Source organism: Hippopotamus amphibius, chromosome 13 (assembly GCF_030028045.1).
Source record: "Hippopotamus amphibius kiboko isolate mHipAmp2 chromosome 13, mHipAmp2.hap2, whole genome shotgun sequence".
Lineage (NCBI taxonomy): Eukaryota > Metazoa > Chordata > Mammalia > Artiodactyla > Hippopotamidae > Hippopotamus > Hippopotamus amphibius.
Window position 1 is genome coordinate 65,938,655 of NC_080198.1, and position 12,006 is coordinate 65,950,660.

At 39.6% G+C, this 12,006-nt stretch overlaps 1 pseudogene; it reads left to right on the forward strand.

Annotated features, from left to right (window-relative positions):
• LOC130834472 (uncharacterized) overlaps window positions 1–7,198 on the forward strand; it is a 41,207-nt pseudogene extending 34,009 nt beyond the window's left edge.
• Window positions 7,199–12,006: the final 4,808 nt, after the last annotated feature.

Here is a 12,006-nt window from a genome sequence, read left to right on the forward strand (position 1 = left end):
GTTCATTTGTAACTGCGGTGCGAGCAAAAATGGATGCCCCACTTGTGATTTGCAAGAAGAGCAGCGTGCAGTGATTTGTCTTTTCTGGTCTGAGGGTGTACCTGGTGCTGATATTTACTGAAGACTTTGTGAGCAGTATGGAGAAAGTGTTTTGTCGCAAAGAAACGTGTATGAATGGATACAGAAGTTCAAGGAAGGTTGCACAAGTGTTAGCCATCAAGAAGGAGCCGGATTCACTTCTGATGAAGAAGTGAAGACAGCAGTGCATTTGTGGCTCGCAGGTCAGTTGAAAACATTTTTTAATGAGGGAATATAAAAGCTTGTTGATAGATGGACAAAGTGTATTGAAAAGCAAGGAGAGTATGTCAAAAAATGATGTATTTGTCTTTTCTAAAAGTTAATTAAAATAAATTCTACAGCCAGAGTGCAGATAATTTTTGACTCACCCTTGTATATTGTATTGCATTGATTTATCTTCAGAAGGATAAGTAGGCATCCCCATGAGAAGTGGAGTGGAAGATGATAAGATGACTTTCTCTTGCCTGTACTACTGAGATCGTACTGAATCCTGCAGCCTAGGAAAACCATCGGAGGTTGCTACAGTGTTCTGGCAAAGGGATCAGGGTGAAAAACTACCTGTGTAATTTAAAAGTAACATAATTTGGGGGACTTCCCTGGTTGCACAGTGGTTAAGAATCTGTCTGCCGGGGCTTCCTAGGTGGTGCAGTGGTTAAGAATCTGCCTGCCAATGCAGGAGACACGGATTGGATCCCTGCTCCAGGAAGATCCCACATGCTGCGGAGCAACTGAGCCTGTACGCCACAACTATTGAGCCTGTGCTCTAGAGCCCGTGAGCCACAACTATTGAGCCCATGTGCTGCAACTACTGAAGTCCATGAGCCTAGAGCCCGTGCTCCGCAACAAGAGAAACCACTGCAATGAGGAGCCCACGCATGACAACAAAGAGTAGCCCCCACTCACCTCAACAAAAGAAAGCCCGCACACAGCAAAAAAGACCCAACACAGCCAATAAAACAAATAAATAAATAAATTTATGGAAAAAAAAAAAAAAGAATCTGTCTGCCAATTCAGGGGACACAGGTTCAAGCTCTTGTCCGGGAAGATCCCACATGCCGTGAAGCAACTAAGCCTGTGTGCCCCAACTACTGAGCCTGTCCTCTAAAGCCCCAGAGCCACAACCACTGAGCCCGAGTGCCACAACTACTGAAGCCTGCATGCCTAGAGCCTGTGTTCCACAGCAAGAGAAGCCACCACAATGAGAAGCCCTCGCACCTCAACAAAGAGTAGCCTAAGCTTGCCGCAGCTACAGAAAGCCCGTGCACAGCAACAAAGACCCAATGCAGACGATAAATAGATAAATAAATAAACTTATTTTTCAAAAAGTAATGTAATATGGGTGGTAGTTTAGGTGATGAATACAAGGAAAAAGAAGTTGAATATCGTGAGATTAGTTGTAAGTTTGTTTCATCAGTGTAAGCAAGAAATAATAAGAACCTGAATTAAATCTACTCTACAAATATTGGGCTGGCCAAAAGGTTCACTCCAGTTTTCAGTAACATCTTATAGAAAAACCCAAATGAACTTTTTGGCCAACCCAATATTATAGACAACATCTATGAAAATAACAAGATGGCTGTGATGATTAATATTATGTCTCAACTAGGTCACAGGGTGCACAGATATTTGTTCAAACATTATTCTGGGTGTGTCTGTGAGGATGTTTCTGGATGAGATTAACATTTGAATCACTAGACTGAGTAAAAGTAGATGTCCTTCCTAATGAATATGGCCTCATCCAATCAACTGAAGTCCTACACAGAATAGAAAGGCTGAGGAAGCGGGAACTCCACTTGTTTGACCATGTGAGCTGGGACATTGGTCTTTTTTGGCCTTCAGACCAGAACTTATACATTGGTTCTTCTGGGTCTCCAGCTTGCCAACTGTAGATCTCAGTACTTCTCAGCCCACATAATTATGTGAGCCAATTTCTTATTATCTATCTATCTATCATCTATCTATCTATCTATCTATCTATCTATCTATCATCTATCTATCTATCTATCTATCTATCTATCTATCTATCTATCTATCTATCATCCATCTATCTATCTATCTATCTATCTATCTATCTATATCTATCATCTATCTATCTATCTATCTATCTATCTATCTATCTATCTATATCTATCTATCTAATCTATCTATCTATCCTCCTATTGGTTCTGTTTCTCTGAAGAACTCTAATGCAGTTTTTGGTACTGAGAGTTGTTCCAGAGGAACCGAATGTTAAGGATGAGTTTTCTGAATTGTTTCTGGGTTTCTGAAATTGGTTCCCTATTCTGACTAAAGATGCCAATGGCTCTATTTCCACTCATAAAGAGAGTACTGACACTTCATGGTGTGATCTTATAATACAGATAGGATAAATATCACAATTGGATACTCCTAATCAACTACTTTGAAGAAGCAAGGATCTGGGTGACTGTGTATATAATACTTTCAAACATTTTTGGCAAAATAATGAATATCATGAGGTTGGCTGGTTGCTCCTGTTGTTGCTGGTCAAAGTTGGGAAAGAAAAGGAAGGGTTCAGGGATTCAAATTCCCAGCTCAAGTGCGCTACATAGATGATCTGAAAGTTTCTTTGTGTGCATACAAGGAGATCCTTATCTCCTGTAGCCACAGGGTTGAGACTGCTGAAAATAAAGGACAAAATCTCATCTTGTGACTGACTGGCTCCATTACAACGCAAGTGGAACTCCTAGCCTCTCCACAATGTCTACTGTTAAAGTGGGAAGGAGTAGGATCCTGAGAGTTGGAATAGAGATGTGTATGAAGACCCTGGTGAACTGGGGACACTGAGCCCCTAAATTCTGATGAGTCCTGTCAGTGGAAGAGGCTTCCCTACTCCCAGCGGAAGCAGCCTCTCTACCCCTGTTTGAGGGGACTAACCCTGCATTGCCTGAGAAAACTGTAATGGCCTCCCTTGAGCAATTGCTATACGAGACAATGATGATTCTCCTCAGGACCACTCCTGCCACCCATTCTCGGTTTTATACCTATAACTAGACTTATTTCCCAACGAGTCCCTAAAGGTAGGGTAGCATATCCAAGAGGAGATATGCTAACATGTTAAAATAATTGAGTTTTTAAATTTAAAAATCCAGGGTACATATGTAGGAACAGATGTTAAGAATGTGGATAATGGTGGAAGGAATATAACATTGAATCAGGGAGAATTTATTGATACGGGCTCACTAAATAGAGATTCTACCTGTAATGTTACAGCTTGGAGAGTCAGAAAGAGCTTTAATAGTTTGTTTGGTTGGTTGGCTAAAACATGGACCAAAAAGTGGCCCACGGTGAGCAAGCTGGAAATACCAAACCTGCCTTGGTTTAATGTAGAGGAAGGGTTAGGGTTAGGCTTAGAGGGATTGAAATGTCAGAGTGGATTTGTCACTTAAGATCTACTCACCCACACTGGGAGAGTCCAGAAGACATACTTTTCTTCGTGACTGTGATAAATTTGTGAGGAGAGCTCCAGCATCCTTAAGAACTCTGTGATCACTCTTTTCACAGTGGGAACTAAAGTCACTGAATTGAGAAACCTAAACACATGGGAAGTAACTGGATATTGGTGTGGCAGGGACCAAGTGGCAGCGGTCAGCAGCCAAAGGCAAGGTGGGTGTGGTTACTGTAAATGGAAAGCAAAGTCAAAGCAGTTACTGGAATAGTCTGACTGGCATAGACCTATGGGGTTGGCTAGTTGATCTTGGTGTTCCTAGAAGTGAAATGGATAGAAAGCCTACTAAATTCTTACTTTATCTAATGGAACAGAATAGAAAGCCCAGAAATAAACCTACACACCTATGGTCAGTTATTCTATGACAAAGGCGGCAGGAATATACAATGGAGAAAAGACAGTCTCTTCAACAAGTGGCGCTGGGAAAACTGGACAGCCACATGTAAAACAATGAGATTAGAACATTCCTGCATACAATATTCACAAACTCAAAATGAATTAAAGACCTAAATGTAAGACCTGAAACCATACAACTCTTAGAAGAGAAGACAGGTGGAACATTCTTTGATGTAAATCGTAGCAATATTTTCTTGGATCAGTCTCCTAAGGCAAAAAAAAAGAAACAAATGGAATCTAAACTTAAAAGCTTTTGCACAGCAAAGAAAACCGTCAACAAAATGAAAAGACAACCTCCTGGATGGGAGAAAATATTTGCAAATGATATAACTGACAAGGGGTTAATATCCAAAATATATAAACAGCTCATACAACTCAACAACAACAACAAAACCAAACAAGCCAATCAAAAAAATGGGCAGAAGACCTGAGTAGACATGTTTCCAAAGAAGATATACAGATGACTAACAGGAACATGAAAAGATACTTAATATGGCTAATTAATTATTAGAGAAATGCAAATCAAAACCACAAGGTATCACCTCACACTTGTCAGAATGGCCATCATCAAAAAGTCTACAAATAACAAATATTAGAGAGAATGTGGAAAAAAAGAGAACCCTCATACACTATTGGTAGGAATGTAAATTGGTGCAGCCACTATGCAAAATAGTGTGGAGTTTCCTTAAAAAATTAAAAATAATGTTGCCATATGATCCTACAATCTCACTCCTGGGTATATATCCAGAAAAAACAGAAACACTAATTCAAAAAAGATACATGCAACCCAATGTTCAGAGCAGCACTATAGCCAGGATACAGAAGCAAACCAAGTGCCCATTAACAGATGATGGGATTAAGACGATGTAATACACCCCCCCCCCACACACAGTGGAATATTACTCATCCATAAAAAGAATGAAATACAGTCATTTGTAGCAACGTGGATGGACCTAGAGAATATTATGCTTAGAGAAATGAGTCAGACAGAGAAAGACAAATAATGGATGATACTGCTTATATGTGGAATGTAAAAAGATAATACAAATGAATGTATATGCAAAACAGAAACAGAATCACAGATACAGAAAACAAATTTTTGGTTACTGAAGGGAAGAGGGCGGGGGGAAGGACATATTAGGGGTATGAAATTAACAAACTACTATATATAAAATAGATAAGCAGCCAAGATATTCTGTATAGCACAGGGAATTATACCCATTATCTTGTAATAATATATAACGAAGTATAATCTGCAAAAATACTGAATCACTATGCTGTAACCTGAAATTAATACAGTATTGTAAATCAACCGTGCTTCAATAAAACAAAGAAGCAAACAAACAAAATTCTAACTTGATCTGTATAAGCACAAAAGTTTTAGGTCAAGTGAACAGAAATAAAATATGAAGTATAAAAACAGAGTGTCATAGTCCCTCAATCAATTCCTGGACTTGAGCCAGTTTACTTACTTAGAATTCCTTGGATGATGGGAAGGCTGGGTCCTGTAAGGAAGGATCCTGGTACATTGCCAAAAACTTATACCGTCAATCTTTCTTCCAGCCTTCCCCAAAATAGCCTTTACCAGGATAACTGTGTGTTGGGCAAAAGAAAATAATCAAACCTTTTGGGGACTACTGCATACTGGCTCTGCATGGTTATTAATTCTAGGAGACCCAAAACATCATTGTTGTCCACCAATCAGACCAGGGGACTATAAGAGTTGGGTGATGAATGGAGTTTTTAGCTCAGGTCTGTCTCACAGTGAGCCCATTGGGTCCCCGAACCATTTGTGGTTATTTCCCTAGTTCCAGAACGCATATGTGGAATAGATATACTCAATTCCTACATTGGTTCCTTAACCTGTGAAGAGAGGTCTAGTATTGTGGGAAAGGCCAACTGGAAACAACCAGAACTATGTCTATTTAGGAAAATAGTAAGCCAAAAGCAATACTGCATTGCTGGAGGTATTGCAGAGATTAGTGCCATCAAGGACTAAGAGGTGTAGGGGTGGTGATTCCCACCATATGCCCATTCAACTAGCTTATCTGGCCTCTTTAGAGGATTTTGGAGAATGATTTTGTTTAATGGTAAGCTTAGCCAGATATCGATTCCAATTGAAAGTTCTGTACTGGATGTGGTTTCATTGCTTGAGCAAATTAACACATCCTCTTGTACAATGGTAGGCAGCTGTTGATCTGGAAAAGGCCTTTTTCTCCAGCTCTGTCAATAAGGACCACCTTGCTTTCAGCTGGCAAGGCCAGCAGCACACCTTCACTGTCCTACCTCAGAGGTATACCAACTCTCCAGCCCTACATCACAATTTAGTTTGCAGGGATCTTGATCATGTTTCCCTCCCACGAGATTTCACATTGGTCCATTACATTGATGATATTATGCTGACTGGACCTAGTGAGTAAGCAGCAGCAACTACTATAGACTTATTGGTGAGATTATTTACTTGCCAGAGGGTGAGAAGTAAATTAGACAAAAGTTCAGGGGCCTTAGTGAAATTTCTAGGGGTCCAATGGTGCCGGACATGTCAACATATCACATCTGAGGTAAAGGATAAGTTGTTGGATCTGGCTCTTCCTACAACGGAAGAGAGGCACAAGCCCTGATGGGCCTCTTTGAATGTTAGAGGCAACATATTCCTCATTTGGACTTGTTACTTTGGCCTATTTACCAGGTGACTCCAAAAGCTGCTAGTTTTGAGTGTGGCCCAGAACAAGAGAAGACTCTGCACCAGGTCCAGCCTGCTGGGAAAGCTGCCCTGCCTCTTGGGCCATATGATCCAAAGTTGCTTGACGTGTCAGTGGCAGATTGGGCTGCTGTCTGGAGCCTTTGGCAGGCCCCTCTCAGGGAATTACAGCTCAGGCCCTTAGGATTTGGGAGAAAAGCCCTGCCAACCTCTGCAGGGAACTACTCCCCTTCTGAGAAACAGATCTTGGCCTGTACCTGGCCTTAACCATGGGCCACGTGATCTGAGCTGCCTCTCATGAACTGGGTTTTCTCTGAACCACCAAATTGTGAAGTTGGGCATGCACAGCAGCATTCCATAATCAAATGGAAGCGGTATATGTGTGGTCGAGTCTGAGCAGGTCCTGAAGGCATAGGTAAGTTACAAGAAGTACCCAAATACCTATGGCTTCTGCTCCTGCTACACTGCTGTCTCTCTCCCAGCCTGCACCTATGGCCTCATGAGGAATTCCCTATGATCGCTTTATTAAGCACTTTATATACATGAACTCACAATAACCTTCAGGTGGGTATTATCATTTCCTTTCTATAGCTGAGGAAGTTGAAGCACAGAGGAAGTCAAAGCCTAAGACCATTTAGCTAGAGCTAGGCTTTGAAGCCAGTCTGATATCAACATCTCCCTTTGACTACATGCCATACATGTATTTTCTAAAATTCCGCAGGGTGTGTGTAGATTTCTCCTTTAGCCCTGATGTTCTTTTTAGTAAATTTCTGTTTCTCCTTATTGGACAGAAATGATTGTGAGCGAAGGAGTAGGGAGTGGAAGCAAGCTATATATTTAAAAGGTACTTCGATTAAATGGGATTTAGTCAAGTTAAATTATTCTAAAAATTAACAATAACAGAGAAAGGGACCTACATCTTTCCTTTTATAGATACAGGACTTCTAGGGGAAGGACTTTAAAGGACTTAAAAAAATAAGAAAGGATTCATTTAGAGACCTAATTTTCATCAGTAAAAATTATTTGCCCAAGTCTCCCTCCCTTTCACACTAATTTTTCTTATTTCCTCTAATTTCAACATTTAAATCTAATGTACAGCATGGTGACTATAGTTAACAACACTGTAATGGATACCCGAAGTGAGCAGATTTTAAATGTTCTCGCCACACACACACACACACACACACACACAGAGTAACTATGTGAGGAGATAGATGTGTTAACTAAGCATGTTATGGTAGTCATTTCACAATATATATGTATACCAAATCAAATTGTACACTTTAAATTTACACAATGTTATATGGCAATTATATTCCAATAAAGCTGGAAGAAATTAAAAAAGAGAGATCAGAAAACAGCATTCATATAGCCTTTAAAGTAATCAGAATGCTAGTACCTCAGATAATCAGGAAGTAATTTCTTAGTTTATTTTTAAAAAACAGTATCATTTGTCATCATAAAAACCCAAGTGGTATTAGAGATAGTCTGGTGGACTTTCCTCAGAGCTGCAAATGAATCCACTAGTCTCCCTTTTGAAAACTGCTTCCTCACTGGCTGGTAAGTACAAAGAAGAAAGTAATAAATACAAGAGGAGAAATCATTCAACTATAACATGAAGAAACTATAGATAAAGTCAATGAAACCAAGAGTTGGCTCTTTAAAAAATCCACAAAATTCATACACTTCTAGCTATAATAATCAAGACAAAGAGAGAAAATTCAAATCACCAAAATAAAAAATGTAAAAGGAAACACCAATACAGATTCTACAGATATTAAAAGGGTAACTAGGAAATTTTATAAACAACTTTATGCCAAAAATTCTGACAACCAGATGAAACGGGTAAGTTTCTTGAAAGACACAAATTACTAAAACCTTTGTAAGAAGAAACAGGAAACTGAGTAGTCCTATGTCTACTAAAAAAAAAAGCTGAATTCATAGTAATAAACTTTCCCATAAAGAAAATTTCAAACCCAAATTCTTCACTGGATAATTCTATTAAATATTTAATAGAATCTCTGTCAGAAAACTGAGGAGGAGGGAGCACTTTCAAACTCATTTTACAAGGCCACTATTACTCTGATACCAAAATCAGACAGACATCACAAGAAAAAATATAGATCAATATCCCCCATGAACATAAATGCAAAAACCTGAACAAAATATTTACAAATCAAATCCAGCAAGATATAAAAATGATAATACATCATGACCAAGTGACATTTATCCTATGAATGCAAGGTTGGTTTAACATTCAAAAAATAAATTAATACTAGTCACCATATTCATAGACCAAAGAAATAAATCATATGATAATCTGATATGATAACATATACAATGTATATCCTATACAACCAATACTTTGGGAATGGCTGAAATAGAAAAATGAAACAGCAGAATTTCAGCAGCAGGAAGTTTCTTGAAGAGAGGAATTATCTGAGGGCACATGTGTACATAAGATCAACAGCCATATAGTGGATAATGTATATAGTGGATAATTAGCTTGACTTAGCCCAAGTTCCCCAAAAAACAAAACCTGAGGCAAAGTTTATGTGTAAGGGCTTTATTAGGTGGTACAATCTTAGGGCAGCAAAAGTGAGGGGGAAAGGAACATGAGGCAGGAAAGGAGAGAAAGCAAATATAAGTTGTTGCATTAAGAAGCTGGTCAGTTTCCGAAGGAAACACTTTGACTGCTCAGTTGCATAGGATATATTTCAAACAGGCTCTTTGGAACCACAGTGCTTTAAAACAGTTCATCAAGAAGAGAAATTATCAGTCGACTCATTTCTATCTTCCATGCCTCAATGGTCAAAGTTTACCACATGGAACAGTAACTCTCCTGCAGCTCTTGGTTATACAGCCCTGGTTTCTCCAGGCAGCTGCTGGAGAAGCTGGATACCATGCCTTATAGTAAGATGCTTCATTTGAGACCAGAGTGATGGGAGGGACCAGATCCTCTGTAGGTCTGATCAGATCCTGTCTGTATTCCCTACAGGTCCAACAAATAGTCCAGCAATCACTCTGAGGAGGCAGTGACAGTAGGTGGTATTAGGTGATGGTGGTGGCCAGGGCACTCCACTGACCAAGCAGCGAGACCAGTGACAACAGGTACATAAACCAGGGGATGCAGTCTCCAAAGGACTGATTGCTGAGGGTGATCTGCTCATAGCTTGAAATATCCATCTAAAGTTGGCCCAGTTTCTGAAATCTTTTGAGATAAATTTGCTCCAAAATGCGGCACATGCTCCTATTTATTGGCAATACACAGAAAAAGTTGCTCCCTGAGTTTTTGCAAATGCTGCATGGAGCAGAGTCTAATAGCATCAATTCGTTTTCTATGTCAGAAGTCTGAAATGTTTTTTTCTACTGAGATGTACACCCAGATGATGTGCCTGGACATCATATACTCCTATGGGTTTACCTGAGATGGTGTGCAACTCCTAGTCTTCTCAATGTAACCTGCTTGTTATCTCTCTCCTACTCAAGGGAATGTCTACTGAGAGAGCCACATAGGGATAACCATTTTTAAAAAATATATATAAATCATTTGCAATGATTATTCGTATTGTTAGCGAGTAAAGTACAGTGTTTCAGCATTTAAGTCGTGGAGTTCTTAAACAATTCAGCTTCTGCCACTTTCTGTGTTACTTTGGACAAATATCTTCATCTCTCCTGCTTCATTTATCTCATCCATAAAACACAGATAATAATAATATCCACCAAATTTGGTTGTGTGACAATTAAATGAATTAATCTCTTATACCCTGCTGATTTAGAAGAGTGCCTAGCTTGTACTAAACATTCAATAAATATTAGCTAGTAGCAATAGCTAGTTACTTGTGATTATTATTAATACTTGAAAACCATTATTAATAACAAATGACTTCATTTACCAGTATGTCACTGGTTTTCAATTCAATTCAATTCAATTCAATTCAATTCAATTCAATTCAATTCAATTCAATTCAATTCAATTCAATTCGATGAATGTAAACCACTGCCCTATAAGAGAGGTAGAAACTGTATTTTGAGTTTACTATAATTTTTTCTTTGAAAACACTGGAAATCTAAGTCACATATATAGTTCAAATATGATATATTCGGCAATGTATATATTCCATTTCTATGAATTAGATCTTTATTCTAAATCTTATCAGAAGCTGCAGGATTCTGGGTTCTTTATTGAAAAGGTCACTCTGGAGTTTTCAACTGGTTTTCTTCTCAAAAGGCAGCGTAAGTTAAAAATTGGAAAATGTCAGAACTTGGGTCTTAGAACCATTGATGGAAATGAGCTCATGAATACAGGTAGGTGGGAGAGCTGCAGAGCGAGGTCAGACAGTGTGGGTGCAAACAAGTTCTCTAAGTGGGTGTTTGTCTTTTTCATGTGCTGTTTTCTTCCCAGGCGTAAGTTCTCGATTGTACTATACAGAAGCTGTGTAGTAACAGATACCAGTGGGGCACATCATCACATCTCTACCTCTTCTGCTAGAAGCAGCTTCATTCTTTGGGCCTCCCAGGACAGAAATCTTGGTCTGGTCTTTGTTTCACCCCTTTCAGCCTCTGCATTTGCCACTATATTCTCTAGTTGTTTCCTCTAACATAACTAGGGCCCCATTCTGTGCATAGTTGTTTTTTTACTGATTTCCAAAATATATTGAAGTTATCTGCTTCTGTACCTGTCTCCCCTAGGAGATGAACAGTTACTCCAGGGCAGCGCTACCTTCACCTCTCTACCCTCAACACTTAGCATAGTGCCCATAGCAGCAGATTTTCAGTGTTTGTTATTTGGGCATTGTCTTCTGCTCTTTCACTTATTCTCGTAGGCTGTTCACACTTTCCCATCCAAGGACCAGCTGCTACGGACAGCCCAAGAGAGCTAGCTGGCGCTTGGAGCAGAACCTATAGCCATTCTGCAACATGCAGAGAATGTCATTTCTCTGAAGTCTTAGATTTTATCATAATTGTTTTATATAAAATAATGTCTTCAAACACTTACAAGTTAAATTATTTTTTCCCCCAAATCTTCACGTAAAATGAATGGTCAGTGGACATTTTGGTGTGTGAACGTGAGGGGAGTGCACCCCAGTTTAAAAGGCACAGCTCTGATTTTGTCTGGTGAGCATCTATCAGGCAAGTGCTTCTCATACACATTCTAATGATGTCCCTCCTCTGTTTAATAATTTGCAAAACTGCCGTGTGTTTCCTGCATCAAGCTCACACTCCCCAGTCTGGCTCCTATGAGTGGGCTGCCTCCTTGCTTCCTGCCCCGGGGGGGGGGGGGGGTGGTGGGATGCACACCACTCTAGGCAGCTTGCCCCACGGTCCCTTATGTCACGCCCAGTGTCACCCCTAGATCTTTGCA